This window comes from Periplaneta americana, chromosome 15 (assembly GCF_040183065.1).
Source record: "Periplaneta americana isolate PAMFEO1 chromosome 15, P.americana_PAMFEO1_priV1, whole genome shotgun sequence".
In the NCBI taxonomy this organism is placed as follows: Eukaryota; Metazoa; Arthropoda; class Insecta; order Blattodea; family Blattidae; genus Periplaneta; species Periplaneta americana.
The window spans coordinates 175,426,135-175,432,206 of NC_091131.1; positions in this window are offsets into that span (position 1 = coordinate 175,426,135).

The window sequence follows — 6,072 nt, forward strand, 5'->3', positions numbered from 1 at the left end:
TTCATTGCTATCATTATTATCTGTGCATTTCGAGCTGGCTGTTCAAGGTCACATACAAGAGTACAAACCACGCACGAGTCACTGAACTGGAGCACTGGTAATCCCAGCTGTTCCAGTGACTTTAGTTGAGGAGAACGGTCCAGGATTGGGGTAAGCACACATCACAAATGCAGTCCATTGCTTGACCTTGAGCTGCCAGTTCGAAATGCACAGAAATGTCAGAATGGCAACGCCACAGCAGAAAGCACAGACTGTAATTTGCATGATTGAAACACGGTCAATTGTAACATTTCAACGAAATTTTCGTCGAGAAGATTGTGGTGATGCTCCAACTCAGCGGTCGTCAGCACAGAGCACCCTGGGGCTAGCATCTCTTACCCACGGAGAACACAGTGCACCAAGGTCTGCTAGCGAGTATGCTCTCTACCTCTTCCTGCTGGACGACGGAGCTTACCCTTTGCACATCTCAGCACTGCTCTAACTGGTAAGACTATTCATCAATGGTTAAAATGCACAGCGTTAAACTTATGGTTTCCTAACAGATGGCTTGGAAGAGGAGGGCTGATCCCTGGTCACCACAAAGTCCAGACATTATACATTATGTGGGGGTATGTTAAGAATGTTGTGTACTCTGACCTTCATCGTCTATGATCTACGTGAAAGGATACTTGCAGGCCTAGCAAACATAACTCCCAACATGATGGCATGCACATGGGAAGTGATTGAATATTGTTTACACATATGCAGAGCTACGAATGGAGTGCATATTGAAATCTACTAAATGAAAACTTTTGCACGTTTGCTTTCATGTCATATATACATGTTAGTTGACCTTTTGTTCTTAGTGTAATAAATAGACATCGGATTTATATGCACTAAAAATATCTAAAATATGCATGCATTTATGCTGTCAAAATCTGTAAAATATGCTCCATTTCGAAAATATGTGTTAAACATGCACTAAAAATTTTAATTTCAGGCTTATGCATTTTGTTACTTATGATGTACATTCTTCCTTAGACACATTCTGGTTATTGTAATTTGATTTGCAGTACACAATGATTATTTTCTCCAAATGCTCGGGTAAGTTTATGACCTTTATCACAGAACTGAGAAGGACCATTCATGTCTACAAATGTTATTGAGCAAAATCTGAAAGCGCTTACTAGCTCTGGCGAAATTTCTTCTGGAAGCACAACATTTTCACATTGAAGATATTTATCCACAGAACTTAAAACTTTGTCAGGATTTCTCCCTAAAACAGCGCACAATTTATCACTTAATTTTTCAACATACTTTAAAGGAGCACTCTGACGTTTACTCTAAACATCCTTGAGGACTGATAAAGATTCATGTAAAGACAAACCATATTTTTCAAGTTTTATGTGACTTCAGCTAAGTATAACTTTGAAATGTGCCTTAATTACAGCCAACTCCCTTTGCAAATATTCACTATTAAAATATTCTGTGAACGTTGAATTGACAAGGCTTCAGTTGGATTTAGCGCACCAACGAATTCTTTAACTGCATTGAAATTATCTGAATAGAGAGAGCAGCTTCAACCCACGTGAGTATTGGCTCTGCGGGTAATGGGAGGTCTGTAAATTTTTCTTTATAAGCATTAACTCTGGATGGGGCTCGCAAGCACTTCTGCTTTCAACTGTAATTAGGAATGTTATTCCCCAGTAACATCATGTTATTCTGTCAGTAGCACTCGGAGAGACTCCTCACAGCTGCCTCCACAGTAGAGACTTTATTATCTTGTCACTGATGTGTTTAAATATTAATTTTAAAATTAAAAAGAGTTTCCGAGATTTCTGGAAAGTCTTAACAACCAGTTTAATTAAAAATAGAAGCAAAAAGAAAGACCCGGTCAACCCTGATATTTTCAGGCAACGCCAGGCGCTTTCAGGTAGCACAACATAAAAATTGCATTATTTTGTTTTGTTAAAAAAATAAAATGAATTAGGAATACAATAATGATTACTTTCACATGTTAATAGAACCAAGTTTAAGAATACCGTAGTTAAATACATTTGAAACACGTTCCAGTTACAAAGAACACATCACAGCCATAACCAAATCACATAACACTTCCACATATGCAAAACACCTCATGAACGCCATCCACACCTACAGCAACATAGACACAGACATTGAAATTCTACATATCCAACCGAAAAAGCAGAAACTAAACACACTAGAACAATATCAAATATACAAGTACACAAAAACACACCCACAACAAATCCTCAACACACAACTGAATTTCAGAACACACACTGTTTGACTTCACATTGCACAACCCCCACTGGGGGTGAAGATACCTGAAACCACGAGGACCAATGCAGTTCTGAAGATGGCTTCCAAGCCAAAACTAGTCAACTAAGGTAATTCTTAAACTTACAAGGAGAAGTTATCAGAACAATGTCACAATTTTGCATGGGGATTTCTTTGGTGAAAATACACTAAAAATATAAAGACTCATGTCTCAGTGTTCTCTCCCATAGGTCTTAGATCTCCTGGAAAAAAAAAAAGTACTGTATTAGAGCAAATTTTTAATATTCATATGTATTGGAAGTGCAATAATTTAACATCCTGCAGAAACTTGGATTCTTTTTAGTTGATAGAGAATAAAAAAATCAAGGGATATATGTTTCGGCATTTTCTTTCATGTGATCCAGATAAGCCCAAAATAATAGTCCCTTCTTGCGCGCATAGAGTCATTGCCAGTTATAGTTATACCACAATCTAGTACATACAGTCACGAAGCTCAATACATAGGGAATATGCATGCAATGACAGTAGAACTTTAGTTGCTAACCACTAGGATCACTACTATCACACAGATTATTGTTCCCAGTACTCTCAGTTGCTAACTGCTTGGAGCATTGTATTGCGACAAATGCAAAAATCATCTCAAGCTTCGTGACTATATGTATTAGACTGCGGTTATACTCCCACGTAGCTACTGTCATACTGCAGACCAATTCATGAAGGCTATGCCGCATCTGTTCCGAGGCATAGCTGCCACAATACCATGATGAGTCAGAAGTAGACCTAATGCTTTACATTGTTCTTTCAAGGATTCTAATCAAAACATTTTTTGGAAAATGTATTATGTTGTCTTTCACGTGTTAAATTTAATACATAATACATTTCCCAAAGTGATATAGTGTTAAAAGTTGTGCAATCAAGATGTAGAAAACATTTTAAGAAACAGAGAAGCATGCTATACTAATTGAAGACTTGAAATAAAAAAGGCTCTAAGTGCCATAATAAGGAATTTTGAAATTGTGTGCAAAATGGGATCTATATTCCAAGCCCAATAATGTATAAAAGACTTGAACTGCCACAATTGAAAATGTAGTACTAAATGCAATTGACAGATAGCATACGATTTAACTGCCGCTGCTGTTATGAAAGGCTCTATGTTGTGCGCGCGCTTCCTCCTCATAGTTAGATTAAATGGCGGAGGCGACAGATGTTTGTAACAGTCTGAGTGGAAAGAAACGACGAATTAAAGGAGAAGGTACTGCGGCTGCAATGAAAAAAAAAGCTGAAAAATGAAGCAAATGAATACATAAGTTCAAATAATAAACATGTTCCTGCAAAAGCTTGTCCAGCACAGGAGGCTAGTCTCATTACTGATCGCTAACCTACACCATACCTGGACAGACTGTTTATTCTTGTTCTTTTTGCATGAAAGCAGCAATAAGGTCTAACTAAATTAGGTTGGTTGTGACATCAGAAAAAACTGGTAGACCTAGTGAGGTATAGTGCACAGGGTTCTCCATCTTGCTTTCACAGTCGGTGTGCATGCAAGTGTAAATGCAGCTATGAACACAAGGTCGGGCTGTTTGAAGATTTTTATGACCTGGAAGATATTGAGAAGCGAGGGAGTTACTTGATGGGGTTGATGCAAGTATCACATGTTAAAAGAAGACGTCATGGTACCTACGATGACCCTTCACAGAGGAGGAGACAAGCAACTATTCATTACACTGTTCCAGATGGGCAAGGTGACTTAGTGCAAGTTTGCACAAGGAACATTTTCTGAAATATTTTCGTTAACTCGGAAGAAAATCCAGGTATTAACCGAGAAGAAGAAGAATTTGACTGAAAAGATACAGTACCTGACAAATTATGACCACAAACAGTTTTACAGAAGCATTACAGAATGAACTTTGACTTTATGAACAATTAACCATTTTTGTTTCATTCGTTTGTCCTCTTCACTATCTTTTTGCTGATTCTGAACTATGGAACTTAGAGCATTTCATTAAATTTCCACTTCCAGTACATTTTTCATACTATTACAATATTACGTTTGTAAGTTCCTTTGGACACTAGCTCCATACTATGCTTAAAACACATTAATACTGAAATTATGACCATTAATTACCTAGTGCACTTAAAACTCATTTTCCTCAAATTCATGATTATGGCACTTAGAGCCTTTTTATTTCAAGTCTTCAATTAATGAAAGGACTCACCTACTCCTGGTCCTTTGTAATGGTGCACTCACTACAGGACTGTAGATGAAAATAGTTACACTTCCTGCACCAGCACAGCTCATGAAGATTATCATCATTCCACAATCACACTTGCTTCTCTTAACGTCATTCAGAAGCACATGACTTTGATGTTCAAGACAAGCTTTCTGTCCGCTACTAACTTACTTGCATACCATACATACAGTAGCATGTCTTTAAAAATTGGAGCCGACAGGTGATATGTAAAAGGGAATGAATTTCTATTTCATCCTCCCGGCAAGAGATATTTTGACTCCTTTCTAATAGATATGTAAACTGTTTAATCTCCCTGTAAAAATACATGTGACATGACTGGCATAATGGTGTACATTTAGAGTAGTACATTTGGCAGGTTGTCTTCATTAATAAACTTTTCGTTGTACTGTTTGTCCACCCCATGAATCTAACATAAGAAGGAACTGTTTTTGTTTCACATATGACTGGAGGACTGTACCTATCCAAAAATTTCTCAAAAGGTGCAGAAATCAGTTTTCCTGAAATTGAACATGTAACAACCACATTTTTTAGTTCCTCCTGTAATTCATTAACCTTTGCGTTTACTCTCGACCAAATTTACCTCCAAGTTCCTGCATACACAATAACACTTCAGGTAAAACTTTTCCCAAAGATGTTATTGCATATTGTGCAGTATACTTTGTTCAGGTCGCCAACAGTAACAACAACTTGTTTTTCTTCTTTGATAGTTAAAGTTGTTTTAATGTTGACCTGATATGTGCATCCAGTCTGGTCGGTATTAATGACGTAATCAGGAAACAATCTGCTGACTGCAGTATTTCCTCTTCCGAATAAGTTTCTCGAGCAGAGACCAGATTTGTATTTTTCTCTGCCTATTTTATATCGTTTCTTAAAAGCAACAACTCAGCTGTAACTTGCTGTGAAGTCGAAAGAAGAACCCCAATATTGAAAGGCCACCGCTAAAGCCCACTCCTGCAGTCTCTTGATTGTCACTTGTTCATTCCTTCCACAAATCTGTCATACACCCACGTCCATCATCACCATTTTATTGTACCACGTACCTCCCATTTCAGTGTTTCTTTGCCACAATGCAGAAGTCTCTTGTGTCTTGACGGATGTTGCTGCAATGCATGCAGACTCCAATTCGAATGCTCGTGAGCCACTTTTATTTTTGTGTCCAATGGTATCCACTCGTATCTCGGGAGATTTCTAGACTTGGTATCACTCTCTTCTGTTGAGGTAGCACTACGTGTTTCTGCATCATTTTCAGGATCAGCTTCATTGAAGATTAATTCTTCTGTATCTTCGAACTTGAAACTTTCTAGAGTGTTCATGAATAACTTTACGGCCTTGTCACCTGTCAAGACTGCAAATTTACTTCTGCACTGGAGAGGTCTTCAATCAGTCCCACCTCTAGAAGCCGATCTGGTAGTTAAAATAAATAACATAAAAAAATTCTGTGCTTCTAACGAATTAGTAGTGTTTCAAATTATGTTTTATTTAGTTAATTTTGTTGTTATTTTAATGAGTGTATTTCTACTATGAATGAAAATTGATTTCA